The sequence below is a fragment of the Trachypithecus francoisi genome, unplaced genomic scaffold (genome assembly GCF_009764315.1).
Source record: "Trachypithecus francoisi isolate TF-2019V2 unplaced genomic scaffold, Tfra_2.0 Lachesis_group11, whole genome shotgun sequence".
In the NCBI taxonomy this organism is placed as follows: domain Eukaryota; kingdom Metazoa; phylum Chordata; class Mammalia; order Primates; family Cercopithecidae; genus Trachypithecus; species Trachypithecus francoisi.
The window spans coordinates 65,188,935-65,207,440 of NW_022681456.1; the positions used below are offsets into that span (position 1 = coordinate 65,188,935).

The window sequence follows — 18,506 nt, forward strand, 5'->3', positions numbered from 1 at the left end:
TCCTTAAACATAGTGGTCACTCAGTTGATTGAAGTTGATTGCCAATATTATTAACTTAAGAGATTTAATATGTGGCTTTTAAAAAGATAATATCATCTTCATCAGATCAAATACAGTGGGGTTTCTAATTGTTAGACTCAGTGCTTGACACTGAATGAAAGAAAATCTCAAGCAGTGAGAAAATGTAAGCATGAAAAGAAAAATAAGTGATAACTCTGGGCACGGTGGCTCACGCCTGTAATCCCAGTACTTTGGGAGGCTGAGGTGAGCAGATCACGAGGTTAGTAATTCAAGACCAGCCTGGCCAACATGGTGAAACCCTGTCTCTACTAAAAACACAAAAATTAGCCGGGCCCAGTGGCGGGCGCCTGTAATCCTAGCTACTCGGGAGGCTGAGGCAGACGAATCGCTTGATCCCGGGAGGCAGAGATTGCAGTGAGCAGAGATCGCGCCACTGCAGTCCAGCCTGGGTGACAGAGCAAGACTCCGTCTCAGAAGAAAAAAAAAAAAAGATAAGTGATAGAGGTTGATATTTGTTAAATATCAAGTGAGCGAATAGGTTTGTGCTATAAAAGTTAAGAGACATAATTAATTGCTTAGTGAATGCTGGAGGCAGTTCACAAAGGCCTCAGAGAAAGTCACATATTTTGTGTCTTGAAAGATGGTGAGACTTAAATAAACACAGAAGGTATTCCAGGCACAAGAAAACTATCAAAAAATACAGAAAGGAAAATATAAAGAGGACTGTTTGAGTTACAATAAATCAGTTTGACTTGCGTGAAAGTCAAGAAGAAGTTTTAAGAACTTGGAGTCTCCTTAAATGCTAAGCAAGGAAATTTGGGCTTTAGACAGAGTAGATAGTAGGAGCATAAAAACAGGTGATTTGCTTCAAACTCTATTTTAACAGGACCACCAGGAGTTAATTCAAACTCAGAATAGTCGGGCCAGCTGCCTTCTGGACCGACTTTCCCCCTTCTCATTGGCCTTGTGCTTTGAAAAAATTCTCTTGACAAAGTTATTATAGTATAAACAAAAGGCAGAACTGATAAGATTAGTCCTTTTCTAATGGAACCAGAAAAGAAGGGGCAGAAATGAAGACAGAAGGGAGATGCGGGGGTGGGGGAGAGAGAGAGAAGCAAAAAGGATTCACTCAAGAACCTGGTATTCAAAACTATGTGTACCAGCACTACCACAGCGGTATGACTCAGTGTCCACCTAAAGCATGATAATACTGCTTACCAAAAAAAGTATGGAGGGAATGAAAAGTTGGGTTAGTTTTAAGTGATGCGTCACAGAACAGAATTCAGTGGTAAAAAGCTTAGGCTGGGAACAGAGCTTGAAACAGCAAAGGAATGAGAGGAACAACCAAAAAGCCAAGGGCCATATAGTGATGTCCGAAAAATCAGAATCAAGTAATAATATTGAATACTGCAAAAGTCAGAGAAAGTGCGGAATAAGAAAGCAAGCGATCTGGAAAGTGGCGAGTAAGATGGAATATGAGGAGGTCGCTGAGAGCTGGGAGGAGGCGGTAGACAGGGGGGAAATAGACGTCTGGAAAAAAAACTGAAGATCACACAAAACCAGCAGGAAATCCAAATCTCCCAAAGTGCCCATTGTGATTCAGGACGATAGTTCCCCCCCCCCACCCCGTACCCCCTCCACCGCATCCTCAAGAGGCCCACCAGCAACGGTGTGGTCAACAGCCCCAAGTCTGCTAGCAGACTCGCCCTTCCAGTCAAGTCCCTGGCACAGCGGGAGGCCGATTATGCGAAGACTCGGAAGGGGATCCTGGGCAGCGCCGGCCCGGAGGAAAAGCAGGAGAAACCCATCCTCGATAGGCCTTCCTCTGATCTTCTTCCCTTCAGGCTAACCAGGATCTCCCAACCCGAAGACAGCAGGCAGCCCAATAATGTGATCAGACAACCTCTGGGTCCTGATGGGTCACAAGACTTCAAACAGCGCAGATAAATGCAGGCAAGAAGATACGGCGCGACTGCAGCGTCAACGCCTCTTGCGTCGTCCGCCAAGGGTTGCACTTTCGTGGCAGACAGCTGGACTTGAGCAGCAGGAACCTGACTTACTTGCCCGGTGATCTCCGTTGCTCCGCCACTGTGACCTTGAACCCCATGCACTGTGACCTCCCCCCTTCTCCCCTTCCCACTGTGATTGGCACTTTGACAAGGACTGTCCCAAGTCAATGGAAAGGGAAAGGGTGGGGGTTAGGAGAAGGTTTCGGGGAACCCACCAAGTACTCAGAGAGTCAGACAGGGCCAGAAATAACGGTTTATCATGCTCATTAATTTGGGATTTCAAAACACAAATGAACTCACACCTACCCACCCCCAAGTGCATGTCTTCATCACTTAAAAGGTGAGTTCCCTTTAAAAAAAAAAAAAGAAAGCAAACCATCTGCTCACTCTAAAAGCAGTTGCTATTGTTTGTGACTTTACCATTTAAAAAAATAACAGACCCAACTGCTGCTGTTTGTTTGCATTCCACAGTTATCCTGTGTCACTTTGCCCTTTGCTGTGCTTACTTGAAGTTTCTCTAGAGGCAAACTGCTTATTTTTAGTAGCGTTGTTCTTGATGCCCAAGAGGTGTTCCAAGAGGCTGAGATATTTTGAGTGTCTTTATATTCTTTGGGACATAAACTCTGCAAACAAGGCTCACACCTGTAATCCCAGCATTTTGGGAGGCCAAGGTGGGAGGATCTGTTGAGGCCAAGAGTTTGAGACCAGCCTGAGCAACATGGCGAAACCCTGTCTCTACAAAATGCAAAAAAATTAGCCAGGCATGGTGGCACTCACCTGTAGTCCTAGCTACTTGGAAGCCAGAGATGGGAGGATGGCTTGGGCCTGGATAGGTTGTGTGTGATCCTGCCACTGCACTCCAGCCTATGTGACAGAATGAGACCATGTCTCAAAGAAAAAAAAAAAAGTCTACAATAGACTTATCTTGACCCAAGGGCCATTTCATACTTTATTAATCACAACTAATGTTTTTTCTTTCATGTTTTTTTTTAGATGGAGTCTCACTCTGTCACCCAGGTTGGAGTGGTGGCATGATCTCAGCTCACTGCAGCCTCCACCTCCCGGGTTCAAGTGATTCTCCTGCCTCAGCCTCCTGAGTAGCTGGGATTACAAGCTCGCACCACCATACCCAGCTAATTTTTGTATTTTTAGTAGAGACTGGGTTTCACCATGTTGGCCAGGCTGGTCTCGAACTCCTAGCCTCAGGAGTTCGATTCACCCACCTCGCCCTCCCAAAGTGCTGAGATTACAGGCATGAGCCACTGTGCCTGGCCACTACTAATCTTTAAAGCATGGTGAAAACGAAACAAGATTTAGCTCAGAAACCATGTTTAGAATGCTGAGTTTCACAATATTTATGAGACTATCTAAAATTACAGAAGTAGTTCAAATTCCATATGTCTTTCCAAACATCTGAAACTGAATAGTGTTATTTAAAAGGCAAAATCCGAGCTGGGCACAGTGGCTCACGCCTGTAATCCCAGTACTTTGGGAGGCCAAGACAGGCAGATCACTGAAGGTCAGGAGTTTGAGACCAGCATGTGAAACCCCATCCATGCTGAAAATACAAAAATTAGCCAGGCATGGTGGTACAAGCCTGTAATCTCAGCTACTTGGGAGGCTGCGGCAGCAGAATCGCTTGAACCTGGGAGGCAGATGTTGCAGTGAGCTGAGATTGTGCCACTGCACTCGAGCCTGGGCAACAGAGCAAGACTCTGTCCTGGAAAATTAAAAAGTAAAAAATAGGCCGGGTGCGGTGGCTCACGCCTGTAATCCCAGCACTTTGGGAGGCTGAGGCATGTGGATCACGAGGTCAGGAGTTCAAGACCACCCTGGCCAGCATGGTGAAACCCCGTCTCTACTAAAAATACAAAAAATTAGCTGGGTATGGCGGTGCATGCCTGTAATCCCAGCTACTCTGGAGGCTGGGGCAGAATTGCTTAAACCTGGGAGGCAGAGATCGTGCCACTGTACTCCAGCCTGGAAGACAGAACGAGAGCGAGACTCCATCTCAATAAATAAATGAATAAATAAAGTAACAAATAAAAAGCAAAATCCCAGCAAATAGTGGATACAAAGACTTTTTGTTTTTACTTTGAAAATTAATCAACTTTTTGTTTAATTTGACTGAAACGTGCAGAAACTTTCACAGAACAATATTCAACAAAAGAAACCACCACCTCAAGTTCTGCTCTGAAGAAAAAAAAAGAAAAAAAGAAACCACTACCCAGAATTCACATTTGTCATTCCTGCATCAAACATATTTTTTTCATTTTTTATTTATTTATTTTTGAAACAGAGTCTTGCTCTGTCGCCCATGCTGGAAGGAAGTGAGCTGAGATTGTGCCACCATGCCTGGCTAATTTTTACTATTTTTTAGTAGAGACAGGGTTTTACCATGTTGGCCAGGCTGGTCTCGAACTCCCCACCTCAAGCAATCCACCTGCCTTGGCCTCCCAAAATGCTGGGATTACAGGTGTGAGTCACTGAGCCTGGCCTAAATATATTTTTTCAATGAAACTGCTTAAAAAATTAAAATTTCACTGTTATTCTTTATCCCATTCCCCTCCTCTTGATAATGATCAATTTGATGCCTGTCCACTAAGTCTGTGTTTTATACATTCACTGTAAATTTATGAATCCATAAACAACAGGGACAGTAGACTGCATACCTATAAGAGAATAGTCAGCCTTAGAGTAAGTTTCAATATGTAACAGGAAAAGCTCTCCTTATCTTTTTCAGGATTGTTTTGGCTCTTCCTGGGTGTTAACTTTTAGAACCAGTTTGTCTAATTCACAAAAAAAATCCTCTTGGGATTTTGCTTTGCGTTGCATTGGATTGTTAGACTAATTTGACTTCTTTTCAGTATGAATTCTTCCCAGATAAGGACATGATATATCACTCCATTTTTTAGGTCTCTCTTAACATCCTTTAATAATGCTTTATCGTTTCCTCCTTAAAGCTCTTGTATGTTTGGCTAGCTTTTTTCTGAGGTGCTTAAGTTTTATTGCTGTTTATAAATACCTTTTAAAATTTTATTTTCTATTTGGTTATTGCTGCCATACGAAACAATTACTCATTTTTGTGTTTTGATCTTATAGCCAGCCAGCAATACTGCTTTTTTTTTTTTTTTTTTTGAGACGGAGTCTCACTCTCACCCAGGTGGGAGTGCGGTGGCATAATCTCGGCTCCCTGCAGTGTCTGCCTCCCTGGTTCAAAGAATTCTTCTGCTTCAGCCTCCTAAGTAGTTGGGACCACAGGCACGTGACACCATGTCTGGCTAATTTTTGTATTTTTACTAGAGATGGGGTGTCGCCATGTTGGCCAGGCTGGTCTCAAACTCCTGACGTCGTGATCCGCTCACCTCGGCCTCCCAAAGTGCTGGGATTACAGGCTGCATTTTCTTTTATTATTCAGTACTATTAGTTTTTCAGTAGATGCTCTTGGGTTTTCTTTGTAGATAATATCATTTGCAAAAATCACTAACTTGTCTCTTCCTTAAATCTCTTTTTCATTTTCTTACAACCATTAGAATGGAATAGTAGCAATGATAGTGGGCATCCTCATCTTATTCATGACATTAGTAAAAGTGCTTTTAAAATGTGATGTTTGCTGTAAATTTTAGGTAGATGCTCTTTATTACATAAAAGTTTCCTTCTATTCCTGGTTTTTTTAGGTTATAAAAAAGTATGAATGAGTGTTCAGTTTTGTACACTGCTTTTTTATCCATCTAGAAATCACCATGTGGCTTTTCTCCTTTAATCTGTCTATGTGGTGAGATTATATTGATAGATTTCTAATACTGACCTTCCTTGTTTTACTCAGATAAAATTCTACTTAGTTACAAAAGATCTCGTTTTTTGGACATTTATGGACTGAATTTTTAACAGGAAAAGTATTACATGATGATATGGGGACATAATTGAGTTCCTGCTCTTAGAAGATAACAAATATTTCAGAGATTTTAGTAAGAATATTGCCCTGTTAAGAACATTCAGTTCTCTAAAGCTAAGTTCAAATAAGGCCCAATTCTTGGCCTGAGACTCTGGTTCCCACAGAGGCAATACAGGCTGAACTGGTTTGATAACTTTTACCACTGAGAGCTTTTTTTTTTTTTTTTTTTGAGACGGAGTTTTGCTCTTATTGTCCAGTTTGGAGTGCAATGGCACGATCTCGGCTCACTGCAACCTCCGCCTCCCAGGTACTAAGCGATTCTACTGTCTCAGCCTCCCAAATAGCTCAGATTACAGGCATGTGCCACCATACCCAGCTAATTTTTTTGTATTTAGTAGAGACATGTTTCACTATATTAGGCTGGTCGTGAACTCCTGACCTCAAGCGATCCACCCGCCTCAGCCTCCCAAAGTGCTGGGATTATAGGCGTGTGCCACTGCACCCAGCCACGACTGAGAGTTTTAAGAAAGGACCAGTAACAATAGAAGTCATCCTTTGGTGGAATGAAGAGTTTATAAACTCCCAGCTGACCTAAATCTGAGATCTGTGATCATATCTTGTCTGACAGTTACAGAGCCAGTCAGCTGGCAGAAGAAAGGTAGTGAGGCTGAGCAGCATCCCCACTCTTTGGGGTGGAAAGGTTGCTGGAGTTTCCCCCAGATTAAGTGGTTCCTGGAGAAGATGGAAGGAGTAGAAGCAGTTCTGCTGGTAACTCCTAAGATGGCCACTACCTGGGTAATAGAACCCTGGAAACAAATGACATAGGATATCTATTGGTAGTATGTGCTGGACTAGGGCAAAAGAAGTTGAGCTTCATTCACATACCTCTGCTCAACTTCCTACCAGGACCATGCCACAAGTCTTTGGAGAAATGTCATTTGGACACCTGCCAGATGGAGGGAACTGATGGCCAATTGGTAATAATCAGAGAAACTGGGACAACCAGTAGAAAGGGGCAGAAATGTTTCCCATCATCTAGCTGAGGTTGTTCGTACAACGAACCACAGTTATGTCCTGCTAATAAAAGGGCAACTAATTTTGAAGGGCAATTATGTAAAGAAATGTAATTTTCCTCTCCTTCCTCCTTGCCACCCCAACTGGTATTAGGATGGCAGGAGTCATGTGTGGTTTTCTATTACTGTGTAACAAATTACCATAAATGTAGTAGCTTAAAGCAACACAAATTATTAGCTCACAGTCCATATATCAGAAATCCAGGTAGGCTCACCTGGTTCCTCTGCTCTAGGTGTCATAAAGCCTAAATCAAGGTGTGGGCCAGTTTGGGCTCTTAGCTGGAGGATCTAGGGAAGAACCTGCTTTCTAGCTTATTCAAATTGTTAGCGAAATTCAGTTCCTTGTGGTTGTAGGATGGTAGTCCCCTTTGTTTTGCTGGCAGTGAGGACCACTCTCAGCTCCTGAAGGCTTCCTGCATTCCTTGCCACACACTCCCCTCCATCTTCAAGCCAGCAACAGGGTGTTGAATCGCCCTTGTGCTTCGAACCTGACTTACTCTCCTGCTACCAGCCAGAAAAAACTCTGACTGTAAAGGCTCATGTGATTTGATGAGGCCAACCCAGATCATCTCCCTTTTGCCATGTAATGTAACAGAATCATGGGAGTAATATCTCCTCATATTCACGGGTTCCTCCCACACTTAAAGGGGAGGGGATCATCCATAGGCAAGGTCACTGGGAGTCATTCTTGGAATTCTGAGTACAAGTAATAACTGGGAAGACAGAATGGGATGTGACAAGAAGACCTATGCCCTACATCCCACACCCCCATTCCCAGTTCGAGGTCACCGGGGCCACAAGTCCAGCCTGTTCTGGTGAGAGAAGGAAAGCTTTGAACCAAATATTACTTGAAGTTTCAAAATGAAGAAGTCAATATTAATAACTGAAATGAGACTGCTTTAAAAACTAAAAGAACTGGCTGGGCGCGGTGGCTCACACCTGTAATCTCAGCACTTTGGGAGGCTGAGGCGGGTGGATCACGAGGTCAGGAGATCAAGACCATCCTAGCTAACACGGTGAAACCCCATCTCTACTAAAAAGATACAAAAAAATTAGCCGGGCTTGGTGGTGGGCGCCTGTGGTCCCAGCTACTTGGGAGGCTGAGGCAGGAGAATGGCACGAACCTGGGAGGCAGAGCTTGCAGTGAGCCGAGATCATGCCACTGCACTCCAGCCTGGGCAAAAGAGTGAGACTCCATCTCAAAAAAACTAACTAACTAAAATAACTGAAAGAGTATGGATTTGAATTAGATGTCATTGAGGGAGGCTGCTTCCCAATGAAAAAGGGTATTACATGGTACAGTCACCAAAACACATTTGATTGCAGTAAAACTCCAATAAGGAACCCTTTATATTGATCTTTTTAAATTAGGGCTTTTTTGTGTGGGTTTTAGAGATTGATCTATATTGTTCTTTCCTTATATACTCTTGTCCAGTTTTGAGATCAAGGTTTTAATGGTATTATAAAATGAGTTGAGTAGCTTTTTCTATTCTCCAAAACAGTTTGTATAAAACTGGAATGATCTGTTCATTGCAGGTTTGATGAAACTAGGCTTGAAGATGTCTTGGTATTAGAGATTTTTGACTACCATTTTTAATTTTTAAAATAATTATTGTTTAGGGCCAGGCACGGTGGTTCACGCCTGTAATCCCAGCACTTTGGGAGGCTGAGGCAAGCGGATCACTTGAGGTCAGGAGTTTGAGACCAGCCTGGCCAACATAGTGAAACCCTGTCTCTATGAACAATGTTTTTGAAAAATTAACTGCTGGGCCGGGCACAGTGCCTCACACCTGTAATCCCAGCACTTTGAGAGGCCAAGGCAGGCAGATCACCTGAGGTCAGGAGTTCAAGACCAGCCTGGCCAACATGGTGAAACCCCATCTCTACTAAAAATACAAAAGTTAGCCAGGTGTGGTGGCGGGCACCCATAATCCCAGCTACTCAGGATTGCAAGCATGAGAATCACTTGAACCCAGGAGGCAGAGGTTGCAGTGAGCCGGGATCGTGCCATTTTACTCCAGCGTGGGCGACAGAGCAAGACTCCATCTCAAAAAAAAAGAAAAAGAAAAAATTAGCCAGGCATGGTGGTAGGCACCTATAATCCCAGCTACTCAGGAGGCTGAGGCAGGAGAATCACTTGAAGTCAGGAGGCAGAGGTTGCAGTAAGAAGAGATTGCACCACAGCACTCCAGCTTGGGCAACAGAGGGAGACTGTCTCAAAATAATAATTATAATAATAATTATTATTATTGTTTAGATTTGTTTCTCCTGAAGTCAATTTTGTTTGTTTTTTCTAGAAAATTATTTATCACAACTTTCTATTTTTTAGGTATGATCTTTTGATGTATGTGCCTACTATATCTGTAATTATGTTGTCCTTTTCAATCTTATTATATATTATTTAATATTAGGGATGTCAGCCAGGCATGGTGGCTTATGCCTGTAATCCCAGCTACTCGGGTGGCTGAGGCACGAGAATAACTTGAACCCAGGAGGCAGAGTAGCAGTGAGCCGAGATCACACCACTGCACTCCAGCCAGGGTGACAGAGTGAGACTCTGTCTCAGAATAATAATAATAATAATAGGGATGTGTTCTAATAAGCTAGAGTGAGTGGGTGATCATAGTCCTAATAGAGGCCTATTCCCAGCAATATGAAGAGATATTTATGGCCCAAATACAGTCATGCACCACCTAACAACAGTTCAGTCAGTGTGGACCACATATACAACAGCGGTCCCATAAGATTATAATGGAGCTGAAAATTCCTGTCACCTGTTGCCATTGTAGCTGTCTTGATATGGTAACAAAAGCATTACTCATGCATTTGTGGTGATGCTGCTGTAAACAAACCTATTGTGCTGCCAGCTGTATAAAAAAAATAGCACATACAGGCCAGGTGCGGTGGCTCAGGCCTGCAATCCCAGCACTCTGGGAGGCCAAGGCGGGCAGATCAAGACCATCTGGCTAACACGATGAAACTCTGGGAGGCCAAGTCGGGAGATCAAGACCATCCTGGCTAACACGATGAAACCCTGTCTTTACTAAAAATACAAAAAATTAGCTGGGCGTGGTGGCGGGCGCCTGTAGTCCCAGCTACTTGGGAGGCTGAGGCAGGAGAATGGCGTGAACCCAGGAGGCAGAGCTTTCAGTGAGCTGAAATCACGCCACTGTACTTCAACCTGGACGACAGAGCAAGACTCCATCTAAAAAAAAAAAAAAAAAAAGCACGTTCAATTATGTGCAGTACACATACTTGATAATGATAATAAGCCACTATTACCAGCTTATGTATTTACTATACTATTTATTGTTGTTTTAGAGTGTACTCTTTCTACTTATTAAAAAAAAAAAAAAGGTGTTCTAGAAGAAGGCCTTGATATCATATGAGATGGCAACTGCATGAGTGGAATTGCCCATGAGGACATTCCAGTGGGACCAGACATGGAGATGGAAGCAGTGATACTGGTGATCCTGACCTTGCATAGGCATAGGTGTGCATTTGTGTTTTAGTTTTTAACAAAAATGTTTAAAAAGAAAAAAAAAATAGGCCAGGCGTGGTGGCTTACGCCTGTAATCCCAGCACTTTGGGAGTCCAAGGTGGGTGGATCACCTGAGGTCAGGAGTTCGAGACCAGCCTGGCCAACATGGCGAAAACTTTTCTCCACTAAAAAAAATTAGCTGGGCATACTGGCACATGCCTGTAATCCCAGCTACTTGGGAGGCTGAGGCAGCAGAATTGCTTGAACCCGGGAGGTGGAGGTCGCAGTGAATGGAGATCACACCAATACACTCTGCCCTGGGCGACAGAGCGAAACTCTGTTTTAAAAATGTAAATAAATAATAGAAAAAGCTTATAGAATAAGGATATAAAGAAAGAAAATATTTTTGTGCAGTGTATTCATGTTTTAAGCTAAGTGTTATTACAAAAAGTTTTAAAACATTTTTAAAGCTTATAAAGTACAAATGTTGGTCAGGCATTGTGGCTCACGCCCGTATTCCTAGCACTTTGGGAGGTTGAGGCGGGCAGATTGCTTGAGTTTAGGAGATCAAGACCAGCCTAGGCAATATGGCAAAACCCCATCTCTACAAAAAATTCAAAACTTAGCTGGGTGTGGTGGCGTGTGCCTGTAATCCCAGCTACTCAGGAGGCTGAAGTGAGAGGTTGGCTTAAGCCCAGGAGGCAGAGGTTTGTAGTGTCAGCCAAGATAGCGCCACTGCACTCCATCCAGCCTGGGCAACAGAGCCAGACCCAGTCTCAAAAAAAAAATAAAAAAAAAAGTTACAGTAAGCTAAGGCTAATTTATCATTGAAGAAAGAAAAATGTTTTAAATAAATTTAGTGTAGCCTAAGTGTACAGTGTTTCTAAAGTCTACTGTAGTGTATAGTCATGCCTTAGGCCTTCATATTGATTCACCTCTCACTCACTGACTCACCGAGAGCAATTTCCAGTCTGCAGGCTCCATTCATAGTAAGTGCTTTATATACGTGTGCTATTTGTTTCTCTTATACTGCATTTCTGCTGTACCTTTTCTATGTTTAGATATATTTAGACACACATACTTACCGTTGTGTTACAGTTGCCTATAGTATTCAGTACAGTAACATGCTATACAGATAGTAGCCTAGAACAATAGGCTACACCACATATTCCAAATATGTAGGCTCTTCCATCTCAGTTTGTGTAAGGACACCTCTATCATGTTCACATAACAATGAAATCACCTAAGCAGAACATATTCCTGTTTTAAGTGACACATGACTGTACTTACTTTCCCAGCCTCCCTTGAGGGAGGGGCTGTTACCTAGACTTAAAATTGGGAACTAGTGGTATAAAAGCCAAGATCTAGTAGTTGGCAGTTGCAGCATAGCAGGTCAGAGATACTGGAATAGTCCAAGCTGTGGTGCTCAGTGTCCTGCAGAGGTCAGGATGTCCTCACTGGGCTGCTTTGGGGCATGATTTGAGGAAACAGCTGCACCCAGCTTCCCCGTACCTGCTCATTTTCCAAGCTGCTTCTTCAGCCTTTCCAAATAGTTCTTTAAGTCAATATCATTTAAATACATTTTCTCCCTAAAGCATACAAGGTCGGTGTTATGGGTTGAACCGTGAACCCCAAAATTCTTATGTTGTCCTAACCCCTCGTATCTCAGAATGTGACCGTATTTAGATTGTTACAGATGCAATTAAGATGAAGTCACACTGGAGCAGGATGGGCCCCTAATCCAATGTGACTATGTGACCTATATCAGATGTTTGGGGTCAATCTGTTCCCTAGAACCCAAAGTCAATGGCAGAAAGTTAAGCCAAAGAAGCACAAATGACCCATCTTGCAGGGCATGCGTGGCTGAGGATAGCTCAGGTGAGTACTCATTGGCTGAGAGTCTTAGCAACATAGTACATTTACCCTCATTGGCTGCGGCAAACAGTGCAGCTGCCTTACCAGCCCTAATTGGTCGTGACCATAGGTGGCACTATGAACAAAAGTGTAAGAGATTATTATATACAATGTGGGGGTTGCACATTTAACTTACTCCAGCTCAGAGAGGCAGATAGAAAAGTCGCACTTTAATTTTGCCTATAAGTGTTCCTGAGGCTGTACTTGCAGTGTAATAGGAAAAACTAATTAAATGTCCAATGTTATTTAAATTTGGATGGATCTGTTTGTTTAATCAGCAATTTAGGCAGTGTCTCTTAAATAGAAATGTCAGTCTTTTTTTTAAGATTTCCCTGACCCTCTGCTTTTCTAAGTCAGTATCCTAGTATTTTAGCGGGGAGGGACCTCCTGGCCATGTGCTGTCCTGTCAATTCTGCTCACATCTACTGCTTTCCAGCCCCAAGTCTTTTATCCACCTTTTTTTTTTTTGAGACGGAGTCTTGCTCTGTCGCCCGGTCTGAAGTGCAGTGGCCGGATCTCAGCTCACTGCAAGCTCCGCCTCCCGGGTTCACGCCATTCTCCTGCCTCAGCCTCCCGAGTAGCTGGGACCACAGGCGCCCGCCACCTCGCCCGGCTAGTTTTTTGTATTTTTAGTAGAGACGGGGTTTCACCGTGTTAGCCAGGAGGGTCTCGATCTCCTGACCTCGTGATCCACCCGTCTCGGCCTCCCAAAGTGCTGGGATTACAGGCTTGAGCCACCGCGCCCGGCCTTTTATCCACCTTTTTACTCTTCATTCTGTTAGCCTCTGATGCTGCAGCCCGGAGGTTCAAGCCCAGTCTCCAGTAATAGAGTCTAATCCTGTTTGGTTTGCTCTGTGAGTTTTGTTAGTTTAAAATTTTAGATGTTATGAATCACGGTCATTTTCTTCCCCATAATATTACTGTGTAAATGATTTGTTTCTGGAGAGGCTATAGGCAGACAGTTTGAAGTAGAGCTAATTATATGCAAGGCAGATTGTAAACATTTCATTCATTTATTCACTCATTCAGTAAAAACTTGCTAAGTGCCTACTAACTTGGATGCTCTGCCCTGGGGAATACAATCATAATTTTTAAATTTTTTAAATATATATAGTGTTTGAGATGGAGTCTTGCTCTGTTGCCCAGGCTGGAGTACAATGGTGTGATCTTGGCTCACTGCAAGCTCCGCCTCCTGGGTTCACGCCATTCTCCTGCCTCAGCCTCCTGAGTAGCTGGGACCACAGGCGCCCACCACCACACCTGACTAATTTTTTGTATTTTTAATAGAGATAGGGTTTTACCGTGTTAGCCAGGATGGTCTCGATCTCCTGACCTCGTGATCCGCTCGCCTCGGCCTCCTAAAGTGCTGGGATTACAGGCATGAGCCACCGCACCCAGCCAATAATCATAATTTTTTTTTTTTTTTTTTTTTTTTTTTGGAGACGGAGTTTCGCTGTGTCGCCCAGGCTGGAGTGCAGTGGCCGGATCTCGGCTCACTGCAAGCTCCGCCTCCCGGGTTCCCGCCATTCTCCCGCCTCAGCCTCCGAGTAGCATAATTTTTAAAAGAAACTGTCCCGGCTACTCAGGCGGCTGATGTAGGAAGATCACTTGAGCCAGGGAGTTCAAGGTTGTAGTGAGCCATGATGGTGCCATCGCACTCCAGCCTCGGTGACAGAGCAAGACCTTGTTTCAAAAATCAAAACAAAACAAAACAAAAACCATAGTTCCTTTTTTTTTTTTTTTTTTGAGACGGAGTCTTGCTCTGTCACCCTGGCACACGCCACCGCGCCCGACTAATTTGTTTTTTTGTATTTTTAGTAGAGATGAGGTTGCACCATATTGATCAGGCTGGTCTCACACTTGTGACTTCAGGTGATCCACCCACTTCGACCTCCCAAAGTGCTGGGATTACAGGTGTGAGTCACTGCGCCCGGCCCAAAAACTATAGTTCTTACAGTGGAAGGTGGAAGGAGTTCCAGTTGAAAATAGTTAGATGTTCTAAGCAGCATGTTGTTAAAGGTGGGGAAACCAAGCTGTGTGTACTTAGAAATGGGAGAAGACTAGTAATCATTAACTAGAGAGGTCTATTGATCTCTAGGGCCTCATTTATCCAGCAGAGGTTTAGGTGGCAAGCATAAGGTTAAAAATCCCAGGCCTTTCCAGAAGACTGGAGAGTCACACAGATGGGTGGACCAGGAACTGTTGGACATTTAATTGCTTTCCCATTTTTTTGCTGTTATCAATAATGTTGTTTCTCGGCATGATGGTGCAAACCTACTCAGGAGACTTGAGTCAAAAGGATTGCTTTAGCCCGGGAGTTGGAGGTTGCAGTGAGCTATACTCGCACCACTGCACTCCAGCCTGGGCAACAGAGCAAGACCCTGTCTCTAAAAATAATAATAATAATGCTGTGATAAACTTCTCTGCACAAAAATCTTTATGCAGGACGTGGTGGCTTACACCTGTAATCCCAGTACTTCAGATGGCCGAGGCTGGAGAATCACATGAGGCCAAGAGCTCGAGACTAGCCTGGGCAACAAAGAGAGACTTTGTCTTTACAAAAAAATTTTAAAAACTTAGCCAGACTCAGTGTCATAAGCCTGTAGTCTCAGCTGCTCAGGAGGCTGAGGTGGGAAGATGGCTTGACCATGGAAGTTTGAGGCTGCAGTGAGCTGTGATCTTGCCACTGCACTCCAGCCAGTGTGACAGTGAGATCCCATCTAAAAAGAAAATCTTCTTGCACATTTTTACTTTCTTAGGATAAACTCCTGAAAGTGAGTTTTCTGGGTTACAGGGCATGAGCATTTTTGTGGCTACGCAATTTATGGTCTCATGGTGAATGTAAGAGGGTACTTGTTTTCCCATACCCTTGACAGGACTAAATTTGGGAAAACATGGATTTATAGGTCTCTATTAAAATGTTTCCCAATTTTATATGTTTAAAAATTTCATTTAAGAACCATTTCAATCCATTGGAAAGTGCTGTAGAAAAAGGAATTTGCTCTGTGTTGTATATCAGTGAGTGCTGGGTCTTTTTTTTTGTATTAATATTCCCGAGTTGAAGTAGAAGTGTTTATCAATTCTTTAACTTGTGGGCTTAATGGAGAGGTGTGATACAAGGAAAAAGGGGTGGTGGGAAATATTTTTTTTAAAAACGGAACAGGCTGGTTGTGATGGCTCACACCTATAATCCCAGTACTTTGGGAGGCCGAGGCAGGTGGATCACTTGAGGTCAGGAGTTTGAGACCAGCCTGGCCAACATGGTGAAACCCTATGCTAACTAAAAATACAAAAATCAGCCGGGTGGGGGGGCACACGTCTGTAATCCCAGCTACTTGGGAGGCTGAGGCAGAAGAATTGCTTGAACCCAGGAGGAGGAGTTTACAGTGAGCCAAGATTGTGCCACTGCATTACAGTCTGGGTGACAGAGCAAGACTCCATCTCAACAAAAAAAAAAAAAAAAAAAAAGGAACATGATAAGAAATCAAGGTGAAAAGAACAAACATGGGAAAGGAAAATGATGGGAAAGCAGAGGGGCCCGGACTCCAGCCGCCACACGGGCTTTTGCCTGAACTTGCCCATTTTCCTATGTCATTGCTGTCTGGTGTTTTCAGTTCACAAGTTGAGCAACTGCAGCTTCCTTTATCATTAGAAGAGGAAATGAAAGAGCAAGGGTACAAGTAATTACTGGGGCCAGCACATAATGTTTTTTGTTTTATTTTGTTTGCCCGGCTTGTTTTGTTTTTTTACAGGGAAAACCCATGTGTTGCAACATGTTCAGTCACCAGAAATTTAGTCCTCTGACCTTCAGACGTTAGTCATTCCTTCCTCTTAAACAGTTCCCTCCCTAGTGTTTGAACTGGTCTTTAGATTAAACACAACAGGGCCCTTCTAACCTCTCAGAAAAGTCTGAGAAATAAATTCAAATTCTAATAAGCAGCATTTCTGAATGTTAAAATGTGTATGAATTGGCTACATATTTTATATGTTTCGTTCTCTCAGGATCTTTCCTATTTAGTGAAATTCACTGAGCTAAAATGTAATGTTAAATACTAACAAGAGGCTTTGTTTATAAAATGACTGAAGAGGAATTTCTCTATAAATAGGGTTAGGGTTAGGAAACCTGCAATAGCAGTGGCTCCACCTAATGACCAGAAAATGACACAGTCTAACTGTGATGTTTTCAAGCTTAGAGGCGGTCATTCACTTTAAAAGTAAAGCGACATGGTTTTTATCTCTCACCACCTTACTTAAAAGTGATGCAGATAACTTAAAAAGTGATTTTAAAACATAAATTCAGCACATAAAACACATAATCCATAAAACACAGCACATAAAAGTATGATAGAAAATTATTTGAGTAATTTTAAAAAGTAAATTATAGTTATTCTTAAAAGAAGACTAGAGTCTTTGCCACAGTTAAAAAGTAAGTAAGGTTAGGCTGGGTGCGGTGGCTCACGCCTGTAATTCCAGCACTTTGGGAGGCCGAGGTGGATGGATCACGAGGTCAGGACTTCGAGACCAGCCTGGCCAATATGGTGAAACCCTGTCTCTACTAAAAATACAAAAATTAGCTGGGCGTGGTGGCGGGCGCCTGTAGTCCCAGCTACTTGGGAGGCTGAGGCAGGAGAATCGCTTGAACTCGGGAGGCGGAGCTTGCAGTGAGCCGAGATCGTGCCACTGCACTCTGGCCTGGGTGACAGAGTGAGACTCCATCTCAAAAAATAAAAAAATTAAAAAAAAAAAAAGTAAGGTTAAAAAGAAAGAAAGAAAAGTAAACTAAAGTCCAGGCCAAACTAGACCAGAACTTTTCTAGCAAAATTGAAAACAGTTATTTAGCTGACTGTGGAAAGGTAAATCCTATGTGTCATGTCACAAGCACACACATCATTGCCAGGCGGGACGGCTCATGCCTGTAATCCCAGTGCTTTGGGAGGCTAAGGCAGGAGGATTGCTGGAGCCCAGGAGGGTGGCTTGAAACTGCAATGAGCTGTGATTTTGCTACTGCACTCCAATCTGGGCATCAGAGACCCTGTCTCAGAAAATAAAAAACACAAACCTCACAACAACAACAAAAAAGTTCACCATCAACCAGTTGATTGATTTACCACCACTATCTTCTTGACCAAGTATCAAAATATTTTAAGCATGAATTCGGCTGTGACCCTTCATTCATTCATTCATTCATTTACTTGTAGAGATGGGGTCTCACTATGTTGGCTAGGTTGGAGTGCAATGTCTATTCGAGGCATGACCGTAGTGCACTATAACCTTGAACTCCTCCTGGGCTGAAGTGATCCTCCTACCTCAGCCTTTCAAGTAGCTGGCACCACAGGCTCACACCGTCATACCCAACAATTCATGTATTTAACGAATATTTACTGGCACAGTGCAAGGCATTTAAAATACAGCCTGATTAAAACATACATAACCTTCACCTTTTTTGAGCTTGCAGTATAGTAAAGGAGAAATACAAGAAGCCAATAAATATATAATTGCAAACTGGGATAAGGCATTAGAAGGAAAAGAACTGGGTTCCTAAAAGACAGACGAGCAAGACTGATCTTGCTAGTCTGAAATCTGACTGAGATACCGTGAGTAATGATCACTTGATTACTCAGAGAACTGCAGCACTTTGGTACAGTTGGTGGTATATTAAAATTTTCTTGTTCGTATCTGTGTCCTTGCATAACCTTTTAAAATTTGGCCATGCTCTTTGGCCTGTAAATTGAGAGTTCTGTGGTAAAAGGCACTATTTTCCACTTCTTCCTACTTTTCAGAGTATAATACAGGGTGCTATATGCAGGGGGCCCTTCACTCATGCTCCTGACTGAATAAAGGGCTATTTCTTTGAGTCTCATTAGTTGGGAAAGTCCCCTTGCTTAGATTGCTTTGCCTAAGAATTTTGTATCCTAGCATCTCAGAGTGCCTGACAGCCGGGTGAAGTGGCTCATGCCTGTAATCCCAGCCCTTTGGGAGGCTAAAGCGGGCAGATCATCAGGAGTTTGAGACCAGCCTGGCCAACATGGTGAAACCCTGTCTCTATTAAAAATACAAAAAGTAGCCGGGTGTGGTTGTAGGTACCTGTAATCCCAGCTACTTGGGAGGCTGAG

General features: G+C 43.2%; 1 long non-coding RNA gene and 1 pseudogene across 1 annotated transcript; one reads left to right on the forward strand and one right to left on the reverse strand.

Moving 5' to 3' along the window:
• Positions 1–405: 405 nt before the first annotated feature.
• LOC117089771 lies at positions 406–2,651 on the forward strand (annotated as a pseudogene).
• Positions 2,652–12,708: 10,057 nt separating this feature from the next.
• LOC117091028 lies at positions 12,709–13,582 on the reverse strand. Its single transcript, XR_004440217.1, has 2 exons — positions 13,153–13,582; positions 12,709–12,848 (listed from the first exon to the last, which is right to left on the reverse strand). It is a non-coding gene; the product is annotated as an uncharacterized LOC117091028 (long non-coding RNA).
• Positions 13,583–18,506: the final 4,924 nt, after the last annotated feature.